The 12,905-nt window shown below is 37.2% G+C and overlaps 1 protein-coding gene and 1 long non-coding RNA gene across 3 annotated transcripts in view; one reads left to right on the top strand and one right to left on the bottom strand.

The window, feature by feature from the left end:
• The window catches only part of RORA (RAR related orphan receptor A), a 384,497-nt gene that overhangs the window by 218,235 nt on the left and 153,357 nt on the right, over positions 1–12,905 (bottom strand). The gene's annotated exons all lie outside the window — the stretch shown is intronic.
• LOC134144509 (uncharacterized) overlaps positions 12,422–12,905 on the top strand; it is a 30,353-nt gene continuing 29,869 nt past the window's right edge. For both annotated transcript variants that reach the window (XR_009959400.1, XR_009959401.1), the window contains exon 1: positions 12,422–12,503. This is a non-coding gene — a long non-coding RNA (uncharacterized LOC134144509). The remainder of the gene's footprint in view (positions 12,504–12,905) is intronic.

Here is a 12,905-nt window from a genome sequence, read left to right on the forward strand (position 1 = left end):
AACAGAAAAACATTACTCTTCAATACCCACTGGTTAACAGCCATGCCTGCTTTCTGTAGCAAAGCCAACAAATGAATTAAATATAGCATCAACCACACAGAGTTCTTCTAGACCAGGGAAGAAACAATTTGACAGAAGAATGATGGGAAATCCTGTGAATATGACCCAAGATCTTTTCAGCTAAGCAGTGTGACACATTTGTAATGCAGCCTCATTTTCCTAGGTAACTCTATGAACTGAGGATGTACACACAACCAGGGACGCTAATCAGAAGAACTGGGAAAGCTGATGCAGCTAAACCACTCTGTACTATGGTTGCCCTTTACTTCGAACAGCCAGTATTTGTTACCACTTTTCAGATTTTGAAAAAGGTTGTAACTGTTGGGTATTTTTAAATTGCTCATTAAAAAAGCAAAAAGCAATGCAAAGATATTTCAAGAATGTTGGTTTATCCCTCTTAACTATTTTATCTACAGTAAAATCAGGACTTTCTGATCACCTGTGTAAATTATTAGAAAATGGAGTTAAATCTAAAAGTAAGCATATCTCAGAACATAAGGAACTGTCTTCATGTGTAGAAAGTACAATGAAAATACATAATCTAGTGTAAATAGAAAACAGGATCGTTTTGACAAACTGCTGAACAGATCACATTACACACTAAATGAAATCCAGGTTCTCAGTACCCTGCAGGCTAGAAAGAAACTGGGGATCCAGGAAAATATGAATGTTCCTACTTTTTCCACAGGTAACATTTTCGACTGTCTTTTCTTCCTCATTCCTGTACATACATGAACTTCATTAACAAACAAGCTTCAAAAAGATACTTGAGAACATATCAGGAATTGCTTTTATAACGAATCAGAAGTTCCTAAGAAAATCTTCTATAAAGACTACCAAAACAAGTCCCTTAAGGATTAGTAGGAGCTAAAACCTCTCACAAAGATAATTTTTTTCAAAACAGCAAATGGGTTTTAGTATCTGAAGATCTTAGAAAATACACTTTTCTCCCTCTCAGAAGGCTACCTGAATAACACTGCATTCTTCAGAAGCACAAATTCTACTTCTTGCCTTTTGTTTTTACATAAGCCCTACCTTTTGCAGCAAATACAACATTTGGCAACACTTTAAAGCAACAGCATTAATTCCTTTTTTATTTCATTGCTATTATCATAGGCTGGGCGAGCCCTTAGGAACATTTGCCTAACATGAGTGAAACAAGTTTTGAGCTACCTAGGTATTTTTAAACAATAGCCCGCATTATATTCGGGAATACACTGAAGAGTAAAATTTTATTTTTTTAAAAATACATACAAACTAAAAAGTCCTATTTGCTTGTCATACAAGTCAACATTTACTCCTTCAGTCAGTAAGAAATTTTTGTGGGAGACTGGTTTTAAATAGTGAGAATCTTGACACACATCAAAGCCTTTAAAACTCATAGTTTGAGAAATTAATATTTAACACACTGTCAATGAAGAGCCATATTTACTATCTTAAAATTATTTGGACAAGTCTTTCATTTTGACCTGTCACTTGAGCTTACGTCACTAACAAAACACTCTCTCTGTCTTTACACTCTGAGCTACTGTGAAGTAAGTAACTCCAACCAATAAGCATTAGAAACAATACAAAATTTTCTTCATACACAGAATAGTTGAGTGAGGTGTGAGCGCATGATCACCTTCATATCCACCTCCTGGACTGTAATAGTAAGTTTGCTCTTCCCGAACATTCTCGTTGCTGGAGTTTACAAAGCTGCTCTACATTGTATGCTCTTAGCACTGATCAGTTGCAAGATAGAAAATCACTCTTATGTTTAGCTTATGAATGGACCCTCTTATTTGCCAAATACTATCTGAACATTTTCCAGGACTCAATTTTCTTTTCACTACAATTCCTTTCCAGAACCAAATATATAAAAGCTTCAGGTTGGCAAATTATGTACCACCACAACCACTAATCAATAGTTGGTATAACCTAAAAGCAAACAATGGTTTAGTTTCTATGTCACAGGTGGCCATTAAGGGGGAAAAAAAAAAAAAAAAGTGGCTGTTTATTGAATTGGAGCGTTTTTATCACAGAACTTGCAGTATTTTCTGTGTAGAGTGAAATCTTATTTAGTAATGGTGTAAGACCAGCTATTGTACATGGAAAATATCTGTTGACTGGAAGCAGCCAGTCTACCAGTGCATTGTTGCACTGTATTAGTTGCCTGAAAAACAGCATGCCATATAAAGAACCTGTACAACTTGTTATTCTGTCCATTTTTTGCGCTAATTTTCTACTGCATCTAAAAATCATAAACCTGTAAATGTTATCATTCTCTGATACAGCAGATGAAGAAAATGCATAAGTCTAATTTAGCTGATTGAATTCATGAACTGAACATTAAGTTTATGCTGTTTTTTTTGCCCTAAACATCTAACGCAAAATACTTTTATCATTAGCAGCACAGAATAGCTAAAAGAATCTGAACTCTAATGCAGAACCTTTAAAATGTAGAAATGTAGAGCTCAGTCAAAAACAAACAAAAAAACCCATCAAAGCCTGAAAAATGTAACCGAGTAACTTCTTCCTGTTTTTGGAAGGCTGTTTCAGCCTTTTATTCAGTGTCTGCTTTTTCTTTTAAGGAAAAAAAACAAACAAACAAACAAACAAACAAAAAAAACCTATAGATTGATCATAAACAGTTCACCAAGTTAAGCAATGGTGATTAAAAATGGCATACTTAGCAATTCTGGAATAGCGAACCATAGAATACAGGATGTTCTTTGATCACATGCAAATATTTCTGGTGCAAATGCTGATACATATAGTCTTAAATTTTGATTAGTATGAAGATCCTAGTTCAAAACTTTATACTTTGTGGCTTCTGTTTTTTAATAGCATACATGAGCTCAAAACATAAATGCCTTCTCTTAGAAAAATTTCGCTCCTGGAGATCCTGAGAAGACGAGCTCAAATGGCCTACTAATAGGCTGTCAGTAAAATGAGAGTCTCCAAACGGTCAGTGTCACTATTAGACAAGTATTACAGAATCAGAAAAATGTTGAAGTACATAAACTTTTTTTTGCCTGCCTGTCAGACTGCACACTCAAGAATTTTAAAACAGTTTAATACAGCTACAAGCACGGGCATTCGCAGAATTTAACAGCTATGATAGTCACTTACCAGCATCTACAGGTTCTTCTGCTTAGCTATGAATACACCTAATGCAGATCTCCTGTATGTTTTAGTAAAGGGAGCTGGAAGAAAGTTGTAACTAGTTTTCCTCTGTTGATTGGAAGAAGTTGCCAAAATTTTGGTCTTTTTTAACATAGCCTCTTGATAGAAGAAAACAAAACCCAAAGAGTTACAGATGCAAGACAAAGCACGTTAATTTTAGTTTAGAAATATGAAGAATGAAGATATTCAATCATTAGTTTATCTGAAGCTTTTATAGTTGGTCTATTCTGTTGGCAAAGCAAAACACTTTCTCTCTGCACTACTACAATTTTGGAAGATCTACTGAAATTTGGTAATGTAGATTAAATGTGTTTTAATTTACTTGCACAGCTTGCAGTACTCTAGTAGCACTCTTCTACACAGCAAGAAGTAAACAGATAGAATGGCTTAGTAGTACTTTACATTAACAGAAAGCAGACATTCATTTATGCATTCCTGAGAATACGAAATATTCCTATTTAATTCATATTTTTATATATTACCACTTTTACTGAAGCATGCAAAAAAATTAACTTATGAGAAAGTATTTTTAAAGAAGTTCTTGCTATTGCCTATGGATTTATTCTAATACAACAAATTCTAAAGATTTACATAAGATTTAACATTACCTATCATCCTTTATGAAAAATTTTGCTATGTCATGTTATTAATTAACAGATCAAAACAATTTCTGAAGAAAATAACAACCAATATATACTGTTCCAGGCTAATTCTTTTTGAAGCCTAAATTCTAAAGCTGTAACCCTTAGACTTCCTGAGAATTTTCCAGTGGATGCAAGTAAATTTTAAGCATCCTTCTCTATTCTAGTATAATCAACAGAAAATCAACAGAAACCACAAACTGTCAACTACATTATAATTTCATTCTAATTATAAAGTTGAATACCAAACCTCAGAAGGAACCGTTGAGCAGCAGTGCATCAATCTGTATAATGTATCTGAAATGTTATATGCCTATTCTATGCTAAAATGTGTTTTTCTTCAGGCATACCAAAGGGAGATCAACCTCAAAATACATACATAACTCATTAAAAATGCTGACAACACATTTTTGCCAGTTAAAAGTTCCACCCCTTTCAGACAATTTTCTTTAAAATTTCTGCTAATAAAAGACATTAAATGAGGAAACATATGAGGCAGCATATGAGCTGCCTAAATTTAGATATAACAGAAGTTAGAGTTCTTCTGAAGCGCATGATCTCTTGAAACGATAATTCAAAATATCATATACCTTAAAATCTCATTTTACACACTTGCCAAGATGACACAGCCCTACTGGTTACTTTGAATTATCTGAACTATTAAGGGTGACAGTTCCTTGGTTATTCTAAAACTATTTTTAAAACATGAAAACAACATGGAATTCTCCTTCTCCCTTTATGTAAGGCTATAAGCCGATTTTAAGCCTGCAGAATATATCACAGGCTTCAGATATTTTTGAGTCATCACGTTAACACACATTTCATTCAATAATTCATTTTCTGAAGCATCTATAACACAGACTAAGTCCCACTTTTCTAACTTCTAAATGAAACCACTGTGAGGCACACTAAAGTTTTAAACGTGGACAACTCAGCGCTCACCAGAACACAGCTATTCAGCTGTCGGACTCCCTGAAAAGTACTTTCATTACAGATCTAGCCCAAATGACTAGTACCTTTGCCCAAACTACCACGATTAGGAACAGCCGTTACCCCAGGGAACTCTCTCAGGTTCCAATGCCTCCGCCGGAGCTGCCCTTCGTCTTGCTATGATTTTCAGAGTTACATCTTGTGGCGTTATGGTAAGCTGAGACCTTTATGACTCTTTCACTAGCTTCGGTAGTTCTAAGATATACGCTGTATCCTCTTTGAAAAGTGGTCTGGTTATGCATTAGAATAAAAATTTGGTCTCTAACTTGAGCAGCAAGCTAGTTCAGGCTAGTTTTAGCTAGATCAGGCTGCAAGCACCCACTAGAACAGAGAATTGTGGACACAGATATGAAGTGGAAAAAGGAAAAAACAAAATAAGAATCTAGACAAATGCAAAGTGAAGTCAGATCACAAGAAACTAAGAATTTCAAATAATTTCAAGAAATTCAACAGATGAATCTTAGCAGAATCTTCATTTTCATTGAAATGACTCTCAATAAAATCCTTAAATATACCCAAGTTGTAGGAACTTTTGAGTGCATTTTCAAAGCTTCTAAACTGGGAAAAACATCTCCTATTATCAAGTCTATGAAGCTAGTTACACCAGTCTTCACACTAAGACTTTTAAGATACACTATGCTAAAGCAGTGGCAGATGACTGTTACTCACAGACATTCTTAACTCCTTTACCTGCTTTGAAAACACAGTGGTATGATGGTATCACAGCTGAAATTTTCAGCTATTAGAACAAATACGGCAGTATCAACATTGGTCCAAAACAACCATAAAAGAGCACGAAAGGTATCAGAGCTATAGAAAGAACGTTAGTACTGCCAGTTATTGGCTTCTCTTTCTGTGACAGTTATGCAATAGTTTGCTAATTTTGCTTAAAGCTCTTATTTAGAAGAATTATATCAGATAGTAACCTCAGACTCTACACTGATTTGCAAAACGTAAGTAGTACACCAATTTCTTGCTGCTTATAGTCATTTCACCCAGATTGAAAATGAGCGAGTGATTCATTGTTTTGGTACAGTATACAGGGCAAATTTGTGGAGGAACGTGAATGCTTCTTTCAGACAAACCATCACATTCCACAGTGGTCTGGACAGAATCAGTTGTTTTAGATACACTAACTAGAAGTGTTCTGAAGTATCACTGTTTCTGTTCTAATTTGCTAGGTTCTCTCCCTGCATTTAATCTAAGATTTTTTTTACCTCAGCTTACTAAATAATTTCAAACAAAACAGGTAATTCTGTGGCTTTAGAGATACTTAAGCTCAAAAGCAATAAGAAATTAAAGATACTAGTAAGAAAATTATTGTTCATGCACTATAGATACAAAAAGAACTACTAGACAGGGTTGCATACTCTTGAAATGGGAACGTACTGCAACAGTAAGATATGTATTTTATGCCCCCAAATTACTTCAGAATTATTCGTTACTGGATGTTTTGTACAGTGGTTTACATAGCTCCACTGTTTAAGAAACTTTATAGGAAGTGTGCACAGCTGAAGTTCTGCATTACCCGGCAACAGTAACATATCTCCAGATACTAGATCAACAACTTTGTGGAGGGCAAACTCTGAGCTATCAGTTTGAAAGAGTAGCTAATACTGAACAGAGTTCAAAAGTCTTCTTCTAAAGAAGATCACAAAAAACCAAGCAGCCTTTAACATGTAGTTACAATATAGTTCTCAGGACTTCCCTTGATTTCAGAAGCACATAATGAAATTCATGAGTTGCACCAAATGTGACTCAGAGCATATGAAAGCAGACCTTGTAAAAGCATACTCAGTGATCAGAGATATGATTAGACATAAATTCTCCAGTTGTAGTAAACTTCATTGGAATACAATGGCATTACAGAAGAAAGATTCTTGCACTTTTTACACAAACATACCACAGCAACAGCTATCTGAATCAATAATTATTTTTGGCCATAAATTCAAAACAATTTAGTAAGAATGATGAGCAAATCCCATCCCCTTCCAAATTAAAAATCAGTTCTTCAGTTACCTTTTTGATTCATCTTTTTACAGTTCTGAGTACAGCTCAAGTAATCAAACAAGTTCTCTGCTGTAGAGCTGGCTAGCAGAAAAATGCTTTCAGACAACCAACCCAAATAATTATTGAGTCCATATACAGAAAGTTGTAACTGTAATTCAGTCCTTGACCTTACTGAGAGGTTAAACACACACCTGGACAGCTCAAAAACCTGACTAATTATTGAATTATCTTCATTCACTGCAATCGAAATTACCATAAACTCTCAAAGAAGGTTCTTGAAATGTTTCAATTATGAAGCTACATTCATAGGAAACCTCTCTGCTAGTTAGTTTCCAATCAGCACCCTCTGAAAGACGGATTCTTTACAGACAACACAGAGAAGAACAAAAGAATAATTTGAGAATTCTAAGTATTAATGGTCACAAACAATGTATGCTAGACAAAGTTCAAAGTTCTTAAATATCTGACCATCATGTTTCTTGACACCTTAAGGGATATTTCTTTAAAAAGTATTCTCAACTTGAATCTCTGAAAACTTTGTGCTGGTTTGCATAATATTTAATTCAAAGACTAAGAATAGTACGGTCCATCTAGTAAGACAAAAGCAGAGGGCAAACAATAACAGAAAAATATGTAACAATCATTTCTAGGGTAAGAATTTGTGTTACCTCTTTTTAACACAGATTTGTGTTTGTATATAGCACAATTCACATCTGCTTGAAACAGAAAGAACTGTGTAAGTATTTGAAAAGCCAACTCCATGGAATGTCCTATCAAACTCCAGTTTAGAAAATAAAGCTGATTGTTTCTAAAGATCAGTCTAGGGCCCGCTACTAATCTATGGACACACCGGTAATCCTTGTTACTACTACTTTTCATCTGTCCTTTGCTAATAACTGACAAATGAGACTGGTAGAAATAAAATTATTGAAAAAGGAAGCCATATATTTGGAGCTGCAACTGTATACACTATCAAATACAACAAACTGTCTGGAACTACTTGTTTCTGTAAATACTTAACCCTCAAAAGAGGCAAAGCTAGGTAAGGAAGAGATTCTCCAAGAAACACAGAATAAAGGAACTTAGATAAGGACAAATAGCTGAGGTTATAAACGTCTGAGAGCCTTTCATTTCATGCAGGTGGCTACCTAATTTACTTGGGCATATACCAAAGAAACCACAAATAAAACTATGAGAATTAAGTTAAATTCAACTTTAGAAAGCTCAGCCTTTGCTGACAGTATGGTTTAGGGTGAACAGCAAACACTTTGGTCACAATTACACATTTCTCCGAGAGAAACGAGAAGAAGGTCCACATGACTCTTACAGAGAGTAATGGTACAATTATCATTACCTTTCCATAAAGATTCAATTACCAATGGAATAGGAGCGAGTTTGACTCATTCACTAGAAGAACCTTAGGTCCCAAGTTATATAGTCTTTTATATAATCAGGTTACTAATGTACTTGCACATGATTAACAATGAAAATACATGAAACAAGCATTTCTGAGAGATGGACTAAGTCTTCTTGCACTCTAGTTTTAAAAACAGGTGCAGTCAGATGATAAAAATCAACATTCAACATGTTCTGATCACAGCAACTAATTTTTTCCATGGTAAACCCCCCAAAATGAAACTTGGATGCAAACTTTGCCTCGGAAATAAAGTAGTACAACAACTTTTTTATGCTGCCATCTGGTGGGATGTAGCGACAACACCATCTATGTTTAGCAAAAACTAAAACCAATGATCTTTATTTTCCATCCAATTTACCCCACTAGAGAGTTCCACACTGATCTGGGTTTTTATTTTTCTTCTCTCTTCCATACCTTTTTCACCAGAGATGCAGAAGCTATTTTCAGTAGTAACTTTGGTTTTGGCTATTGCTGCAAGAAGTACAACACTGCTCCTTGAATAGGAGACTACCACATTTCATCAGTTTTATGTTCATCAAGGTTGAGTCTTTGTTATCATCAGAAAGTAAGAGTAATAACAGTTGCTATTAAACATGAGCCCTCTTTCACAGTTAGACTGTGTTTTGAGAGGCTTTAGTCTAGCTAGGCTTTCAAATGATCCAGTATTAGTATTTTCTGTTTTTTAAGCAGGTCCTTCTTCCCCTTCATATCGTATTAGAGATAAAGAGCAAATGAGAAAGACCAACATTATTTTCACTTTGTAAGAAAGCATTACAACACAGATCTTCTGAAAGGAGATTCTGACACACTGAGCAGGCTGTTCTATGATGTGTATCACTTTTAGATGGGATTTTTCCCTTCCTCAAATAAAAACTAATGAAAATAAAAGGTTCTATCTATGCATAATCTCCCAAAGCATTTTCACCATTAACTGTTTTTGCTGCAAATGGACAAATGCTCTTTGAGAAAAATGCAAAGCAACCTTTTTCTAATACATACAGTTAAAGTCTTTAAATAATAACAAAAAAAAAAAAAACAGGAAATGTCCCACAGGCAGTAGCAGGCACTCAAGTGAACAAATGCAACAGCTGATAATGGCCAAGCAAATGATTCTATACAATATAAACGTTAACTAAAAAAGAAAAAACAAAATCCAAGTCAGTATATTTTTTTCCTAATGAGCAAGTATCAGGGAAGAAATAAATCTATTATTTGAAAATCTAAACCAAGCATCACAAAAATCCCACATTTTCTCCCCACATAACTAGGTAGCTTCATTGGCCACTTCAAAATCTCGTATTACTACTAGCTAACCAACCATATAACTCTAATTTGTTATCACAAAGCAGGTACTGTATATGCTTATTTAGGCCATCCATGAGATAGTGTAATTTGTAGTTACATAATCTTATGGTAATTATAGTTAGAATTTCTAGTTACAAACTGGGCACTTCCAATGTAATTACCAAAAACTGGCTGCTAGAGACTCAGTATTAACATGCTTAGTAGAACTCTTGCAAAACAAAGTGTTATGTAAGACTGACTTGGAGGAAGACTGCTTCTCCCCATCTTTTTTGTCTTTGTAATTGACAAAGAAAGAAAAAGTTGGAGATAGACGCCAATGTTTTTTTGGTGTGGGTGGCACTTACCTCCTACAACCTGACTACACATGCTGATTCTGCCCCTTCCTATTTGTTATCTAGGAGCCCACATTTTTTCCAACATTAGTCCTCTCTCAAAGAATTTTACTTGCTTTTCTTCACCTTAATTGCCCAATTTCAGTAAAGCACCAGTACTGCAACCCTTTCTGTTTCCAGTATATTCATTACTGGTATGTTGATTACTGCACAGCTTCTCTCGTGTTACAGACAGAAGAACACACTTGTAGTTGCAAGACTATGGTGTGGGGGAGGGGAGAGAACGCTTCAAAACTTTAGATCATGAACATGTTCCTAGCTATATCCAATTGACTTATCGTAAGTGGTGCAAGAATTAAAGGACGGTTGGGGCAACATACATTCTGTAAACTGTCTTCCATTAATTACTTTCAGTTCACAGTTCATAGCCTCGCTAGAAAAAATTGATTCAAGGAAGCCTACTCACATGCTTACAGTACCTGAAGCCCAAAAGATGGTGCTGTCTTCGCATTCTGTGATGATTAAGCCCTTGTATCAACATCTGGAAATGAAGCAATGAGTACATGCAAATATGCAGAGCATCAATTCAAAAGTTCCAGTGATAAGACTACTAATAATAAATAGAACTGGTCAAGTTGATAACAGTCCAAAGGTAGTGAAAGACTGAACAGGATACTCATAACTAAAGCAAAAAACCTATTTTCAAAATATGTCTTCCTATTAGGACAAGAGTTAAATACCATGTATGAAACTTTAGTTATACCAACAATAAAGACAAAAGTTAGCATAAACAAACTTGAACACAATTTTAACCCGAAATTGTTTCTTCACAGCTGTTCATCATGTACAGATATTCTATCACCCCCACCATGACATGCTGCAAACATATGCCAATGGTTGCAGACAGCAAGCCAAAAATTAGATGAATGTATGAAGTCAAACCTGAAAAGATGACAACTAAGAAAGGTGGAAGGAGTGATGAGGAAGCAGCAGCTCCTCAAGGCTATTCAAAGACCCTCATTCGTGAATATTTCTTATGCTAACAATGCAGCTCCAAACATTACAAGTAGTTTTTAATCAAAATTTAAGAAATGAGAGAAACTGAATACTAGTGAATACTTTGAAAGATATCAAGAAAACACTCAGTTTTCTGTGTACTACAGAAAAGGAAATACAAAGCCTTGTAACTGAAAGTGAAAGCCAGCTGGCTGGGGAGAAGATACTAGAGAAAGGATACAATTATAAAATAACAAAACAAAAGACATACTCCTGAACACTGAATTCTAAATCAAGGAACATAGGTGAGAGAATGAGATGCTGTGCTGGAGGTGGTTCTGCCTAGTCCATTAGAACTGGATACTATCTATAGCTGGTTTCAGAACTAACTGTTAAAAGACACCTGCAGTAAACTCTCTCTCTCACTGCTTTTTTCTCTCCTGAGACTTTCGCTGCTTGTGTAGTTTGCCTCCCCTGCAAGGTTCTCCTTCCTAACTGCACAAGTAGTTGCTAATACTTTGGCAAGACAACCAAGGGTGGGAAGGAACAGAAACATGCCTAGAAGCAACACCAACGTTTAAATTACAGAATGAAGGGAAAGGAAAAGAGGGAGGTAAGTGAGAATGTGCAATACACTTTCCAGCACAGGTACACCTTGTACAAACAGGCTACTGGGCCTCCTGGTCAGGTTTCAGCTCCAAACAGTATAAAAATATTTAATATTTAAAAACTAGGCCCATCTATTGTGGAACTGCTTCACAAGACAGTAAACCCAAGCAAATGTGCGTGTGTGTGCAAGTTTCCCTCAATGGTTTGATCTTGCTGCAGTGGTTTGCTGTAAGGGAAAGAGGGGGACAGGGGCTGCTTGGGCCATGCTAACTGGGCTGGTTGACAGAAAAACTCTCAGTCTGGGTGCTGGGCTGGCCATTACCTGCTTTATTGCCAGCACTATACTTCCTTGCTGAGAAATCAGGGATGGAGAGGTAACCAACTCTAGGTTTGCTGCCTCTCATCCTCATGGGCTGCACTGCCGTCCACAACTGAGCTAAGGGTCATTCTCCTCTCTGCTCTCTAGACCAAAAGGGGGGGGGAGGGGAAGGAAGCCACCCACCTTGACATCTGAGACATCATTTTTGCAAAAACCTCAGTATGCTATAATCACATAGAAGGAATTAAAACCTACAACAGATGAGTAACCTACATGCAAATAAAGCGTCAGCGTCCGTTACCGGGCAGACCTGCAGTGAGGGGACCGCTGAGAGACCCTAACGGCCGCTGCGCGAGGCCAGCGAACCGCGCAACGGCCGCGGCGCGCGGGGGCAGGGCGGGGCGGCGCCCGCGAGCTCCACAACGGCCCCCCACAGGGGGGCGGCGCTGATTGGCTGGCCGCTCCCGATGGCGGGAGGGGCAGCCTGCGGCGCCCAGTGGCAGCGGCTGCGTCCGCGGAGCGCAGCGCAGCGCGGTGCACGCCGGTCCCGCAGCAGGCCCGGCCGTTAACGGCGGTTCCCGGGGCCGAGCCGGCGGCGGCCTTCGGGCTTCTGCCCCATGGAAAGTCAGATCCTCTGGGCACTGTGAGGAAAGAAGGTGAGGCCTTCACACATCCCGGCTAGACTCCTGGTTTTGATTGTTGTTGTATGCAAAGCAAAATTCGCTGAGAGATAGCAGAGCAGTGCTATAAAAATAGAGTATTCCCATTGCCTCCAAGCTCATAGTGCTACTACACCACATTAATATATTTTTTTATTAGTATCACATATAAATAGAAAAAGAGGGAAAGAAAACGAGGGCAATGCTGATGCTGTGCCTCTCTCCTCTCATTAGCAACATCAGAAATTGCACTATCCTTGAGAAAAGATACTGCTCTACTGGAACAGAACGGGCCTCTGGGAACTGGTAATGGGATTTAGGGCCTTGCACCTCTCTGGTATGCTATAACGTTTCCTAGCTGCAAAGTTATAGCACCCTGCAATGAAGCGCAACCCTACA

Source organism: Rhea pennata, chromosome 10 (assembly GCF_028389875.1).
Source record: "Rhea pennata isolate bPtePen1 chromosome 10, bPtePen1.pri, whole genome shotgun sequence".
Taxonomy (NCBI): domain Eukaryota; kingdom Metazoa; phylum Chordata; class Aves; order Rheiformes; family Rheidae; genus Rhea; species Rhea pennata.